Below are 16,850 nucleotides of genomic sequence, written 5' to 3'. Positions count from 1 at the left end.
AATTATACAAACTATAAGTGCAAAACGGAGATAAAATTAATTAATATTGCCAGTGTAACTGGACAGTGAGGTAGTCAGCCAGTGTATGCATACTGTTTCACTAACTTTTGGTTGTCTGTTTCCTGCTACCTGACAGAGCAAGTTATAAAGGCCAGCAAGCACGATTGATCATGGAGCATAATGTAGTCCGTCGAGTCTCTCAGTCTCAAAAATGCAATATTTTACGACTGTATAATCACCTTCTCTGATGTAGTGACCACAGCTACAGAAAAAATATTGTGTTTAAAAGCTCCATATTTTTATTTGGGATGTAGAGAATTGGTATGTCCCATCAGGGCAATCTTGGAAAAGATAAATGTTGAAGGTGCAAAACATACTTCTGGGGGAATTATGTTAGTTTTTTGTTTTTTTAAAAAAAAGAACAATTGACATTCACATACACTAAAAACTACATTATACCTCTTGATTAGTCTCATACAGGTGTAGCCCTGGCTATATAAGTAGCTCATTATTTCAATTTGTTCATTAATATTGATAGTTAATTGCAAATGTTTAATGTGTTCAAGAATGTATACAAATGCCTGCAAAGTATGTGATGTGTGTCAGTTAAATGCACAACCTTTTTATTTGTATTTTGAGGTTTATGTCATTATTTTTGATATGGTATTGATATGTACTACAGCTCCAGTGAACCCTGAAGTAGTCTCAGGTAGAGGGGTGGGAGTAAGTGGGGAGCCGTGTGCACTCTGCAGGAAGCGAGAGAGACGAGAGCTGAACAGTGTCGAGTGAACGCAGAGTTCATAGAAGGGCGACAGACGCATTTTCGGGTTAACGGATAGTTAACTGGAGTCGAGAACTGTTGTACCCTACTGTGAGGTAAAGGTGGATTTTGTCTGACACTTGTACCCAATGTTATATTGTGTAAAACGGATTAGCGCTAACACAGCCGCTAGCACAACTGCTAACATAGCCGCTAGCGTAGCCTAGCATATTCGCTAAGCTCTTGTTCTGCTCTGTTTTTATTTATTAAGCTAATGCTAAGATTGAATGTTATCGCATGTGAACTGGCATTTAGCGGAGTTGTGTGATTCAGTAGGAGGAGACGGACGTCTTGCTGGTGGTCAGAGAGGTCCCTTCTGCTGGTGTGCTGAAGTTATGTGTTCACGTGGGAGCACGTGGAAAGGACGACTGTGAGTGCTGCTGCCGCGGCCTGCTGGTAGCCGTGACTAGGGCTGCTCAATTAATCGAATTTTAATCACGATTACGATCTGGGCTTTCAACGATCATTAAAAATGACTGAGCCGATTATTGGCCCCTCCCTCATTTATCCGCGACACCTTAAAGGCCGGTCCGTGAAAATATTGTGGGGCATAAACCGTCTGTGGCGCAAAAAAGGTTGGAGACCGCTGATTAAGAGGACCCGAGGGAAGCTCGGAAAGCTAAGCAGAAGTTATTTGGAGAGGAGAGTGACTGCCGTTGGTTGAAAAGAGAGGTAAAAAAAACTTCAGTGGTGTTGCACACTATTTTATATTATTTTTTAAAGTCATTGTTAACCCTTTAGATCCGGTCAGAGCAGCACGCTCCGTTTTGCATAACTATTTTTAAATCCCTGTAGAACCTGGACCGTGTAAGTTAGCGCAATAATTTGTTTTGCATATGAAACCGGAGGAGTTGTACTTACATCTGATGCCATCAGTTTGTCCTCGGTCACGGTTTCCTTCCACATAAAGCTTTGCAAAAACTGCATAAAAAGCGCTTGCAGGAACAAAAACATAATATTCCAGAAACACGCTTTGCCGATCCGATCAGCTGTTCGTAACACGTCAGCGCGAACTGTCACATTTCCGCCATTTCCTGCCCGAAACCGGAAGTGACGTCATTTTCGCGGAAATTGTAGTTTTTTTACTTGTAGGCCTTAAAAGCCTATACTGGTCATGTTTGACTTTTCTGAATAGTTTCTGGGATGCTTAGAACTCGAATTGCACTGCTGGAAATAGTTTATTTTGATGCTGTTTTCTTTGCAAATTTGCATCATAGGATTGTTTTTTCGTTTTTCCTGCAGTATATAAAAATTTATGTATCTCCAAAATAAAACTATGAAGACACTCAAAATAAATTTCCTGTTGTAAACTATTTTTTGCAACTTTTTTGTATTTAAAGTTTTGAAGGATAAGCCTCTTAAATTTCTCCAAGTAGAAATATATGCAAAAAAACCAAAAATGATTTTCAATTTTTTTTTGTAGTTTATTGCACTTTTTTGCAATTAATGTAGTTACTATGGACTTAATGCATACATATTATTAAAATATGGGCTATAATAGTTGTATAGCAACTTGAAATGCTCCCACAAATGGCACTACAACATGTAAAAATATAATATAAGCTCTGGCGGACTTGGTTCTATGGTAGGTCTTAAAGGGTTAAATAAATATCGTCAAATAATCGAGATCTCAATTTCAGTGAAAATAATCGCGATTATCATTTTTGCCATAATCGAGCAGCCCTAGCCGTGACCCAGTTTCCCCGCTATCCCCTTGAACTGCCTGGAGGTGTGAGTACTGTTGTTTGCACGTGCTTTTTATTTTTACTGCTTTGCAACAAGTGAAGCGACCATATTGTTTTAGGTCCCAACGCACCCGAGCCATGACTCAGGCCTGCAACGAGGGGTTTGCTAGCAGAAAGACTGTAGCACTTGAGGTGTGTGTGTGTGTGTTTGGTGAGAGTGCGTGTGGGCCCACAATATTATTTGATTATTTTGTTTCTGTTGAGGTAGATACCTTATCATTGTTTAACAAACTTTATTGATTTTACTTATTTTCTTTGTGTTGTTAATTCAGCATTCACTAAAGTGGAGTTAACTTTATAATTGACCTGCTTGTGTGTGATTTATTTCCATGTAGTGTAGTTTTATTACATATTTAATACCATAAGCATTAAAAAGGGAGTATCAATAGGAAAGTAACAACAGGAACCCAGGGCCCCTCTCAATAGAACGTGGGACGGGTGTTACACAGGCTACTATATGCACAAAGAGGAGGCACATCATAGGAAGAGACCCGAGACATGCGGTTTAATTCTGTGCGATTCTGTTGTTTCTCATTTCACACTGTTGTATACCGAATGTTGCTTGTTTCGTAACTGATGGTGTTACGACCATGCTTCCTAGCCCAAGCGTCTGCTGCGTCACTAAGACTCTCTTTTGTTTAAAGTACTGTAATGCTTTGTTTTTCTAACAGACACAAGAAGCCAACATCTATTCAGCTGTCAGTTGGCTTCTACAATGTTTTATTGAACTGTTGGGAACTGAACGAGTATTTGCTTAATGGCTAAGGACATCAAACTTAGATCGAGGAACGGATTTCTAAATGTTAGGTTTTGAGAGGTCACTTTCCCGTCCACGAAAGTACAACATGTTGTATCTAACAGGGACAGAGATCTGTGTTTTGTTTGAAAATCTGGTGATGATCATGGTGTGTGGGAATTTTGGCAGAGTTCTGGATTGCTAATGAAAGTCATCTGTTGGACTGAGATAACCCCGCCAAATGCCTGCTGTTGCTCCTACAAGAGAAAGAGAGAGAGAGAGGAAAGAGTCCGACAAAGAAAATGATTCAGCCATGGTGAAATTGCAGCTATGAGCTGGAAACATCAAAGGTGCTGAGTAGAGGAAACATACAAAAGCATAAGTGTAAGTGGCAAATATTGATGACCTTTGATTTTGTAAAGCACGTAACTGCATCATATGAAGCGAGGTGGTGAAAAATGTGATTCTTTTTATGGTCCAACCAAATGTAAAAGCATGCAGCGCAAGCATGCACGATACCAAGAGCTCAAACAGATCGTACAAACAAGAGAAAAAAATACCTGGAAGTTTTATAGGTTGGGGAGTTTATACAGTGGGTTTATTCTACAGAGATAAAGTTTTTAAAAAGTACAGCGACAGCTGGGCCAAAGTAAAAACAAAAAAAAGAGAGAGAGAAAAAGCCCACTGCAGATTGCTTCACTAGGAGTGTTTATATGTAGGTTAATTTGAACATGATGTAGGAGTTATAGCTTAACAAGAGCTGTGCAAGACTGCGTACCTCCACTGACACTGAAAATGACCTCCACATCATGAATGAATCGAGTCCCAGCCTCCACAAGTGCAGTTATGTGAAAAATAAATTAGGAATTAAGCATCAGTCAGGTGCTGCTAATCAACTGCTCTTGATTAATTGATCATCAGCTAGTGTGAGCACCTCTAAAAAAGCAGATGTTTCAGCAGTTTGTTGGTCTGGGGCATTCAGGGGTGTGCTAACAAAATACTACGATCATCCAAGTAGTGGATGTCCCAGCAAATTCACCCCGAGGTCAGAGAAACTGCAAAACGGCTACATCTCAGACTCTACAGGTCTCGGTTAGCATGTTAAATGCTAAAGTTCATGACAGTAAAATTAGAAACACACTGAACATGTATGGCTTGTTTGGAAGGGTTGCTAGGAGAAGGACTCTTCTGTCTCTGTGTAGAGTGGCAGTACAGGCAGTACCTGAACAAACAACAGGGTTTCAGGAACAATATTCTTTGGACAGGTGAGACAATATTGTACAAACACCTCATACTGACTGTCAGTGATGGAGGAGTGATGATTTGCTCTTGTTTTGACACATGGTCTGGGCACCTTGCAGTCACAGAGTTGTCTGTGAACTGCTCTGTATACCAAAGGATTCTGGAGAACAATGATATCTGATGTCTGAAAAGAAAAGAGTCAAATGTTGCAATGATCCAGTAAAAGTCCAGATCTCAACCCAAATGAAATATTCTGGGGTGTGGATCTTAAAGGAATTCCTACAAACCTCAACGTACTGAAGCAACATGGCAACGAAGAGTGGGCCACAATTCCTCCACAATCTTGTGAGAGTGTGATAGAAGTTACTCCTGCTTGAGGTGGTTCTTCATGCTACTAAGTCTTGAGGTGTATTTAATATTTCCACAGTCCTATGAACATAACCTTTTTCATATGTACTAGATTGTGGTATTTTCACAAGGACATCAAGACAGTGTCTTCCAGTCTTTAGTATTTCAATCAGGTCTTTACCTCAAAATGTCCAATTATGCCCTACATTACAAAATTCTTCCAAAAGTTCCTGTATTCAGATCTAGATGGGCTCCATCACTTCTAAGCTGGGCCAGGCCACCTCTTTAATATCGCTATCAGCAGATTTTCATGAACATTTATGGGCAGATTTGCATTTATTTTAATCAAAAACAGACAAACCAAAGCAAGCACAGAACCTCGAACATTAAGATAATACAACTGAGAAGCAAGTCAGCTCTCAAGATGCTAAAGATAAACCAAAGAGACAAAACAGCTGGATTTCTTTAATGCTTAACCTAGATGTGGAACATGTCTTCAAATTTATGATATGACTGACATGTAAAGTTAGAGAGGTTTAGAAGAAGACAAAACAAAAAACTACAACTATTACCACTACTACTACTACAGTACTTTCACTTTTTAAAAAGACTTACTTCAAAGAATAATAGCTCCAGTCACAGCTGGGATATGTTAAGCTGGAATGGGAAAGTAGGTCTTGCAGGGTATCCTAAAAAGGACAATAAGAGTATCAGAGTCCACATAAGTGATGATGCAGTAGGTGTACTTGAACTGTTTATGAAAAGGATTGTTTCCTGGATTCAAACTGTTTTTGTTTGAGCTGCTCTCTGTAAGGGATACATAGAAAGCAATTCCTTTATTCCCATCCCACAAGAATGTTTAAACCCACCAAAAATGTTTCATCATTCAAACCTTCATTGGGGAGTTTTTTGTTTTGTTTTTGTTAAACATGACTATGGCATGAGAATAAAGGAATGTTAAATGTTATATAAAGAGTGCCTTGGTGCACTTTGATATTTTAGTTCTGACTGACTGTTGATCTGTAAGTAGCACTGGGAGACAAAAGAAATGTTTCTAACAATATCTTGAATGCTTAACAGACTGTAAATAAAAGATAGATTGAGACATCACCCATTGGTTAGTGAAGCCCTCATTTGTATCATTATGCTCTTGCCAAGGAGTTAGTTCAACTAAGAAACAGAAGAAAATGTATCACTAATACAGTAGAGATCAGTAAGTCACAGACTAGGGCCCATGCTAAAGCACACATTACACTATCCTTGGGGCCATAATTTTTCAAAATGAACACCATGCACTAAGCAAGCAACTTCCAGGGATGGAAAAAGATCTTGGGACCTTTTTCAGCTTGATTTGACAAATCCAGTGAAGAAACAACAGGAAAGCGAGGGCAGAGAGAGAGAAGGGGGAAGACATGCAGCAAAAGGTCACAGATCAGACTCAAACCCGGGCTGGCTGCTCTCAGCCATAAGGCACGTGGGTGCCTGCTCAACGTGCAGAGCTAAACCAGCACCCCATGGATGGAAAAATTTAACCCCAAAAATTGCAGTTTCTTTAATGACCACTTGAGGCAGAATCTAACAATGACTCAGTCTCTGTCAATTCCCATTTAAAAATATAGATCAAACCACAACAACCTTGAGGCGCTTTATATTGTAAGGTAAAGACCCTACATAATAATCATAATAGAGAAAACCACAACAATCAGACAACAATATGAGCAATCACCTGGAGACTGTGGGAAGGAAAAAAATCCCTTTTGGTAGGTAGAAACCTCAGGCAGAACTAGGCTCAGGGAGGGGCAGTCAGCAGCTGTGACCAGTTGGGGATGAGTAGAGTGAATCACAGATCGAGTGTTAATATTTGCAAATTTAAGGAATTTCTAAACTAACTACACTTTTCAGGTTAATTTTGTCACTTGACGATTATCCATATATAGTAAACAATTTCTGGACATACGTAGGTGTCTGAAATCACAAATTGTTTTTCTTTTACTTCCTTTCAGTAAAGTTTGCAGATGTTGTTCTGTTCAGTGATCAATTAGTCCACTTTTACTGTCCTCCCCATCTCCCTGATGTCTACATTAAACTCTGATCGTACTGTAGAGCAGTTGGTAGTTCTAATTAGGGTAAGAGAAAGATACAGTGGGGCAAAAAAGTATTTAGTCAGCCACCGATTGTGCAAGTTCCCCCACCTAAAATGATGACAGAGGTCAGTAATTTGCACCAGAGGTACACTGCAACTGTGAGAGACAGAATGTGAAAAAAAAAATCCATGAATCCACATGGTAGGATTTGTAAAGAATTTATTCGTAAATCAGGGTGGAAAATAAGTATTTGGTCAATAACAAAAATACAACTCAATACTTTGTAACATAACCTTTGTTGGCAATAACAGAGGTCAAACGTTTACTATAGGTCTTTACCAGGTTTGCACACACAGTAGCTGGTATTTTGGCCCATTCCTCCATGCAGATCTTCTCGAGAGCAGTGATGTTTTGGGGCTGTCGCCGAGCAACACGGACTTTCAACTCCCGCCACAGATTTTCTATGGGGTTGAGGTCTGGAGACTGGCTAGGCCACTCCAGGACTTTCAAATGCTTCTTACGGAGCCACTCCTTTGTTGCCCGGGCGGTGTGTTTTGGATCATTGTCATGTTGGAAGACCCAGCCTCGTTTCATCTTCAAAGTTCTCACTGATGGAAGGAGGTTTTGGCTCAAAATCTCACGATACATGGCCCCATTCATTCTGTCCTTAACACGGATCAGTCGTCCTGTCCCCTTGGCAGAAAAACAGCCCCATAGCATGATGTTTCCACCCCCATGCTTCACAGTAGGTATGGTGTTCTTGGGATGCAACTCAGTATTCTTCTTCCTCCAAACACGACGAGTTGAGTTTATACCAAAAAGTTCTACTTTGGTTTCATCTGACCACATGACATTCTCCCAATCCTCTGCTGTATCATCCATGTGCTCTCTGGCAAACTTCAGATGGGCCTGGACATGCACTGGCTTCAGCAGCGGAACACGTCTGGCACTGCGGGATTTGATTCCCTGCCGTTGTAGTGTGTTACTGATGGTGACCTTTGTTACTTTGGTCCCAGCTCTCTGCAGGTCATTCACCAGGTCCCCCCGTGTGGTTCTGGGATCTTTGCTCACCGTTCTCATGATCATTTTGACCCCACGGGATGAGATCTCGCGTGGAGCCCCAGATCGAGGGAGATTATCAGTGGTCTTGTATGTCTTCCATTTTCTGATGATTGCTCCCACAGTTGATTTTTTCACACCAAGCTGCTTGCCTATTGTAGATTCACTCTTCCCAGTCTGGTGCAGGTCTACAATACTTTTCCTGGTGTCCTTCGAAAGCTCTTTGGTCTTGGCCATGGCGGAGTTTGGAGTCTGACTGTTTGAGGCTGTGGACAGGTGTCTTTTATACAGATGATGAGTTCAAACAGGTGCCATTCATACAGGTAACGAGTGGGGGACAGAAAAGCTTCTTACAGAAGACGTTACAGGTCTGTGAGAGCCAGAGATTTTCCTTGTTTGAGGTGACCAAATACTTATTTTCCACCCTAATTTATGAATAAATTCTTTACAAATCCTACCATGTGAATTCATGGATTTTTTTTTCACATTCTGTCTCTCACAGTTGAAGTGTACCTCTGGTGCAAATTACTGACCTCTGTCATCATTTTAGGTGGGGGAACTTGCACAATCGGTGGCTGACTAAATACTTTTTTGCCCCACTGTAGGTAAAGAGAGAAAAGGCTGTTTAAAACAAAATGACCATTTAAAGTGCTCAAACCATAAAAACAAAAAAGCCTGCAGTAGTTAGCCGTTTTGCACGTATAGGTTTATTGCATGCCACTTTATTTTCGTCCACCCCCTCCCCAAAAGGTATTTTTTTTAACAGGAAAAAACTATGAAGTCATAGCAAGCTGTTTCTCATGCAGTATTCAGAGATTTTCAGGTTAGAGCCGTTGGCAAATATCTGGCTTTTTACATGTACCTTCAAAGTTTAAAAGCAAAGAGAGTTTATTCTTTATTTCTTGCAGTGGAGAGCCAGGGAGCAGCATCTGTCTTTGTGCCGCGGCTGAGTCGTATTGTCATTAGAAAGCACTCTCCTCCTCATCATGATTCGAGGACGCTGCTCCCCCGCAGCATAAGGCGACACACGGCTCCATCATTGACATTCCTGCGGATGCACCATGCCCCCTGGTTCTCGCATAAGGAACTGGGGAGAAGTGCAGGGTGACATCAGAAGGAATTACTGACGGGAAAGAGGCAGAGAGAAGGAGAGTGTCACCTTATTATAACCTGACCCTAGGGCACTTAATTCCTACCTGAGATAGATCTGGAGCTGGTCACTTACGTGATGTAACACACATGCACACACATCTCTGTGTCTGGCTGGAAAATCTGGGTGGCTAAAGTGAATAGTTGAGCTGCCCTTAAGCAAGGCATTGAACTTCAAGCTGCCCCGTTGGAGCTGCTCAGAGGTGCTGAGAGCTGGAGGAAGCTGTATGAATTTGAAGGAGGATATGCCTCAAAAGGAAGGTATTCATTCAGAATTGCCTGTTTCTAGGTAATCAGTATATTTCTTTCAATAATTTCTCAGCTTTTTCCTTAAAAAAAGAAAAAAAAAATCTAAGTGTTTAGGGAAAGCTAGAACAAAAACACTGCTGTCCATCAGTGCTACCCCTCAGCGTCCTAGTAGATGGTATAAATTTGAAAATCACAAGATATTTTTAGAAAAGTTGACCGCTGACATTAAGGTTGAGGTCACTGAGACTTGAACTCATTTGAGATATTTAATAGATGCATCTGTTTCAAAATCCTATGTTGCCTCATTCTCCATTTATAAATTTGACAAACTTGGGCATTCGTGCCACCGGCCAGCCCGGCAGGGTGATGACAATCCTCCATTGGCATTTCATGGCTGAAGAGTAAAAAGCCAGTGAAACTAAATCAGAAAAGACTAGGACAAGCATAAAATACAAAAGGTCCATACAGGACAGAAGCAGTGGTCTCTTTACAAATGCATAATTCAGGCGCCGCACTGCTTTGCCAAAATTCCAGCCACCAAAACATAACTGGAATTAAAGTATGAGCATCGACCAAAGCAGCATCCTCAAAGGTTCTCCAAACAAAAGGCTCTCTAGTAGGGGTGAGTTTTGATTATCGATTTATCGATTAAAATCGATTCTAGCTTGGATTACATGATATTGATTCATTAAAATCCTGAATCGATTTTTTAATATAAATGTATTTTGCCCGAAAAGCCAGAATCTCAGGTTAAACCTCACAAAATTTCAACAACCACCAAACAGCTAAAACAGTAAATGAGAGCAGGTACACGGATTCTGCACAAAGACGTAAACACAAAGTGCGGACCCGCCGACGGATCAGAATCAGTGAGATGTCGCCTTTCTCACCCGACGGTACGGACACGGTCGAGGCTGAAAGCCGACAGCTCGCTGATTCTGATGTTTCGGCGGGTCCGCGCTTTGTGTTTACGCCCTTTTTGCGTTAGATTCTGAAGCTGCAGGTTTTATTTATCTCCAACCAAAATTCACTGAACCAGCAGCAAAAGAAGCAGCAAACTACGCTTCACATTTGATATAATCGTCATGAATCCCCTCTTACTTTTCCTGTTTTGTTTCCACCACAATAAAATCACACTTCATGCACAGCTCTCTCTCTCTCTCTCTCTCTCTCTCATCTAAAAATCTGTTTTCTGCATTATTCGCTTGCTTGTTATGCACAAGTCTCAAGTGTCAGCTTTCTTTTTGTAGATATAAAAATATGGGGTACCACTTTACAATAAGGCTCCCCTTATAGATGCTAATAAATAGTTTATAGCTATATTATTAATTAATTTGTAAATGCTTTATAAACCATTATTAATGGTTTATTATGCATTAGTTAAGGGTGAGAAAGAGGAAAAAAACTGACCGGTTTCTTGCCAAATAGTGAGCCAAATGTGTTCACCTATATATTTCATCTAGAGTTGCTATATTAAACATTTCAGACTAAGTTACTATCCTGTAAGCACAATCAGCATTTGTAAACATATTTTTTATCATATAAAATTTTACTTCAGAAATGCATTATAAATATCCACAACTATCAATCGGAGCTTTGTTGTAAAGTGTAAAGCATAAAACCATTTATTAATGAATAATAAATATTTATAAATGCCAAATGGGAGCCTTATTGTAAAGTGTAAAGCATGACACCATTTATTAATGACTACTAAACATAAATGACAAAAGAGAGTTTTGTTGTAAAGTTTAAAACATGTCAACATTTATTAAGGACTAATAAACATTTATAAATGCCAAATGGGAGCCTTATTGTAAAGTGTAAAGCATAACACCATTTATTAATGAATAATAAATATTTATAAATGCCAAATGGGAGCCTTATTGTAAAGTGTAAAGCATGACACCATTTATTAAGGACTAATAAACATTTATAAATGCCAAATGGGAGCCTTATTGTAAAGTGTAAAGCATAACACCATTTATTAATGACTACTAAACATTTATAAATGACAAAAGATAGCTTTGTCGTAAAGTTTAAAACATGTCAACATTTATTAATCACTAATAAACATTTTTAATTGCCAAAAGTGAGTCTTAAATGTATAATGTCACCATTTATAACACTTAGACCTAAATTACAATCAGTGCTTGAAATAACATTTAACTACTGTCAAAAATGGCAATGTATTGTAAGAGTAACACATGTAACATTAAATGTGTTTTTTTAAAACACCAAACAGTCACCCACTCCAAAAAAAGTTCATGCCAGACTGGTTCAAACTGGAAATATTTTTTGTATGTCCTTAAATAAGCGTCCCAGTGGTCCATCAGGGTGTCGCGCTCCAGTTCCTCCTTAAGAAAAGTCAGTTTCTCTCGCTCCTTGTTAAGAAGGGCAGTTGCAGTAGGGGCAGGATTAGAAGAAGAATCTAAAGAACAAACAATTATTAAATTACAATACTAAAATAATTTATAATCTAAACTTGGGAAACTCAAATAAAATATTGATTAAAAACGGTTACAACTTGAATTTATAAAAAGCCACTTTGTAAAAATTATGTTATATACACATGTGGTGGTTCAGACATTTCTAAAACAAGGCAAATAATTCTTATGTGTACTGCCTTAACAGGGTGTTTAATATAAATTTAATGATGCACATAAACAAAACTAAAAATATACAACTAAGTGATATCAATCGTTTGGAATAACCAATAGTAATAGAGCTATTCACATGTTATGTGATGTTAGTTAGCCACTGTAGCTAGCAGCCAAATGGCTCGGTAGCTAGCTAGCTAGCATTATACTCACCTTCATGTCTAACTGCTGACGTCGTTGGCTTAGTGCAATCTAGATCATCCAGTCTCTGCTTTTTGTATCTCTTCGAACGTGTGCTAACTGTGTAAGTCGCAGACGCACACAAATTTTTATCTTCTGCTCCATCCATGGTGCAGCAACTTGAACGAGCGCCTTCAGTGTGTCTGTTCGTGCCCCTTTGGCTTGACCTTCCAGAGCGCTCCACTGCCTGTCGCGCTCTGAGAGGAGGGGCTTTCCTTAATAAAGTTAACTGTGATTGGATGGTTGTATAAGCTCCTCTGCGTTTAAATTAAATTTGTTTTCCCTCCCTTTGGCGGCAGAACATATTTCTTTAGCATGAATCCAGCGGGTTAGATCTACATAACAAAGTCGGAGATACATTATAACAGGTGAGACAATCCTCTTTTTTTGCGTGGGACTATTTTTGATTATAGGGCTTGTTTTATATAGCATGTGAAGTTCTTTAACTCTGAACCGATTTGCACTAGACTCCCATAGAGTATTTTACGGTGTTTCGAGGTGATAATAAAATAAATTACTCATTTTTTCCCACCAGAATGTCTCTGGGAATGAGATTGCGCGCCAGAATAGAAGGAAAACAAACTAAATATAAGGCACTAAGGCTCATTAAATGGCTGCAGAAGAAACACCTGCTAAAAAAGAAGCTTAGATGTCCTGTTTGTCACCATAAGATGAAAATGATTTCCGTGGTGAAGAAAGACCAATATATGTGGTATGTATAATGCATGATAATGTAGTGCATGTAGTAAATATAACAAAATATTTCGGTTATCAATGCAAGAGGGAGCATTAACCTCTTTTCATTATTATTTTCTTCATACTTAATTTTGTGATTATCTTTTCAATTAATGCTCTTGTTTAAGGGTCCATTTCTTTACTTAACTCATTTGTATGTTCTCAGGTGCTGCAAAAGAGCAAGTCATAGGAAAGTTTCCAGAACAATTAGAACTAGCTCCCTCTTTGAGAAATCAAAAACATCTCTTTTCAGTTGGATGAAGTTCATTTACAGGTATATGTAGATGTAGACATTAATAGCAATGCACCTTTCATAATTGAACACCAATACGAGACTTGTGAAATAAAATTAGGGCCTCAGTAAGTAATAATTGCCTCAATTTCTATCACAGATTTTCACAAGGGCTCAGGCTCAGACAAATAGATATGATCGATGATGAAGTGGCTGGCAGCTCCAGAACACTAAGTAGCATGGCAAGACACATTCGACATGTTTGTATACGTGCAATTAAAAGACACAGAATAAACAATGGACACCGTCTTGGTGGTGACAGAGAATTTGTGGTTATAGATGAAAGCTGTCTCCGTCATCAGCGAAAGGTTGGTAAACTCTCAGACAGGTTTGTTAGAATCAATGCAGATCTGAATGTGTCCTCTAAACATGGAAACCTTTACCATAAGTAAAAAAAATTAGTAGAAGCAACCATCTTTTTGAATGTTTCTTTGTAGATATTCTGTTTAATTTTATTCTTTTTGTTTTCAGTATGCACGTGGACGCTTTGGAAATGCATGGAAAAGGAAGAAATGGGTATTTGGAATGATGGGAATTAAAGACAAAAGGCGAAGGCTCGTGTTAAAACTTGTTGAAAAACGATCAAGGCGCCACCTTGTTCCTCTGATCAGACAGCATGCTAAGTTGGGTAGTGCCATTATCAGTGATGAGTGGAAAGCCTACAAGAATGTTTTGACAAACATAGGGTACAGACATTACACTGTAAATCACAGCAGGTGGTTTGTATATCCTCAATCTGGCAGTCATACACAGCATATCGAAAGGGCTTGGATGACCATCAAAGGACATGTCCGTAGACTAAGGAAATCGCACTGAGAAGTTGCTGGAGGAACACCTGATGGTTCTTGAGTGGTCATCTTGGCTTGGTTCGCGACACCCTGATGGACCACTGGGACGCTTATTTAAGGACATACAAAAAATATTTCCAGTTTGAACCAGTCTGGCATGAACTTTTTTTGGAGTGGGTGACTGTTTGGTGTTTTAAAAAACACATTTAATGTTACATGTGTTACTCTTACAATACATTGCCATTTTTGACAGTAGTTAAATGTTATTTCAAGCACTGATTGTAATTTAGGTCTAAGTGTTATAAATGGTGACATTATACATTTAAGACTCACTTTAGGCAATTATAAATGTTTATTAGTGATTAATAAATGTTGACATGTTTTAAACTTTACGACAAAGCTATCTTTTGTCATTTATAAATGTTTAGTAGTCATTAATAAATGGTCTTATGCTTTACACTTTACAATAAGGCTCCCATTTGGCATTTATAAATGTTTATTAGTCCTTAATAAATGTTGACATGTTTTAAACTTTACAACAAAACTTTCTTTTGTCATTTATGTTTAGTAGTCATTAATAAATGGTGTTATGCTTTACACTTTACAATAAGGCTCCCATTTGGCATTTATAAATGTTTATTAGTCATAAATAAATGGTGTCATGCTTTACACTTTACAATAAGGCTCCCATTTGGCATTTATAAATATTTATTATTCATTAATAAATGGTTTTATGCTTTACACTTTACAATAAGGCTCCCATTTGGCATTTATAAATGTTTATTAGTCATAAATAAATGGTGTCATGCTTTACACTTTACAATAAGGCTCCCATTTGGCATTTATAAATATTTATTATTCATTAATAAATGGTTTTATGCTTTACACTTTACAACAAAGCTCCGATTGATAGTTGTGGATATTTATAATGCATTTCTGAAGTACAATTTTCTATGATAAAAAATATGTTTACAAATGCTGATTGTGCTTACAGGATAGTAACTTAGTCTGAAATGTTTAATATAGCAACTCTAGATGAAATATATAGGTGAACACATTTGGCTCACTATTTGGCAAGAAACCGGTCAGTTTTTTTCCTCTTTCTCACCCTTAACTAATGCATAATAAACCATTAATAATGGTTTATAAAGCATTTACAGATTAATTAATAATATAGCTATAAACTATTTATTAGCATCTATAAGGGGAGCCTTATTGTAAAGTGGTACCAAATATGGAAATGTACTGATGCATGATCTGAATTATAATATTTCTGACTGTCTGAGGCAAATTTTCCCCGATTCAAATCGAATCGAATCGTGGATCGAATTGATTCGGGACCTTGTGAACCGGAATCAAATCGATTCTAGAAATCAGTGACGATACTCTCTAGCCAAGAAAGAGGGAACCAACCTCCAACAAAGCTTTACGCCAATTCAAAGTACATTAGGGGTGTTTACACCGAAGCTACCAGACCAAAACTTCCAAGTTATGCACTCATTGCCATTCTTACCATTGATATATTTACCAGTTATATGGATAATGGAGGTTTATGTGCGATGTTTTTGGATGTTATACCGTTTTCCCTTGCTCTTCTCTTTTGCACAATGTATTTAACACATGCATGCTGTGAAACGTATTTGGATGGTTTTGTGCTGCCTAAGTTTTGTTTTTACGTCAATAAATACAAATAAATTAATATTTATTGTTTAAAGCATTCATACATTAGAGGTAGCTTGCTGTTCCCAGATCTGTTATCATCAAGCAGCAACCTCTGAGGCTGAAAAATAAAGCTGATGCATAAATGCCAAAAAATCGAGTCTAGCCACATAGACCCATTATGAAAGAGCCAAGTTCACAGCAGAAATAAACATGTTTACTACACTGCCTATTTGAGCAATTTGTTGATGCTAAATTGAGTCACTGTATCCCTCTTCTTGTTTATGCTGCCGGTACCTGTGGCGCCCTCCCACAAAGAAATCGCAGCCTGTAATTGGATGATATGGGAAGGTTGTCAGCTGATGCAGCTCACCTGGGATTTCCAGGCTCACTCTCTCTTCCACTCCACCTGGCATCGACCCCCTTTGGTGTTTACGTTAATAAAATATTATTTATAACAAAAGGCAAATCTCTTGTGTCGACTCCTTCCTTGTCACACCCGTTTTAAAGCATTAAGTCTGATTACCTCTGCTGTTTATTGTACAAACCAAACAAGAACTTTTCAAGGGAAACATTTTTTTGCCATCCATAAGTTGATATTTCTGGTTATCATCTCAAAATTTTGACTTGCTAGCTCAAATGACATAAAAATAACTTGAATTTTTGAGTTATTTAATCAAGATTTTCATATAGTAACTTGATATTTTGTCTTATGGATGGCTATTTTTTTTTCAGTGGTGGAAACAAGTGTCCGTAGTTCTGGCCAGTGAAGTGTCAGTACTTTATTAATGTTAACACTAATTACTAGCTACCTGTATCTATGCAATGCATTCGTACAGTCTGTGAATGCAACTTAGGCTAAGCTATAATAATTTGTCGTTCCACAACATAGATTGTGATTGTCAGCATTCCAAAACATCCAAGTGGCAGTGTTGGGGAGTAACGGAATACATGTACCGGTGTTATGTATTCTTATTGAGTAACGTAACGGAATACAAAATACATTTTGGGGCATGTAATCTGTAGTGGAATACATTTTAAAAGTAACCTTCCCAACACTGCAAAGTGGACACTCCATCCATCCATTTCCTTCCACAAATGTGCATC

The 16,850-nt window shown here is 38.5% G+C and overlaps 1 long non-coding RNA gene across 9 annotated transcripts; it reads left to right on the top strand.

The window, feature by feature from the left end:
- The first annotated feature begins 558 nt into the window (after positions 1-558).
- On the top strand, positions 559-16,203 carry LOC308393129. Of its 9 annotated transcripts, none has more exons than XR_013970926.1 (6): positions 559-876; positions 1,094-2,551; positions 8,943-9,444; positions 12,569-12,637; positions 12,805-12,981; positions 13,171-16,203. It is a non-coding gene; the product is annotated as an uncharacterized lncRNA (long non-coding RNA). The 9 variants fall into 9 exon arrangements; XR_013970927.1 differs by lacking the exon at positions 8,943-9,444 and adding an exon at positions 3,491-3,685; XR_013970928.1 differs by lacking the exon at positions 8,943-9,444 and adding an exon at positions 3,491-3,685 and having other exon boundaries at positions 1,094-2,697.
- Positions 16,204-16,850: the final 647 nt, after the last annotated feature.

The sequence above is a fragment of the Rhamphochromis sp. 'chilingali' genome (genome assembly GCF_963969265.1).
Source record: "Rhamphochromis sp. 'chilingali' genome assembly, chromosome: 2".
Lineage (NCBI taxonomy): Eukaryota > Metazoa > Chordata > Actinopteri > Cichliformes > Cichlidae > Rhamphochromis > Rhamphochromis sp. 'chilingali'.
Note: the sequence above shows the minus strand (reverse complement) of the source record. Positions and strands in the feature narration are given on the sequence as shown.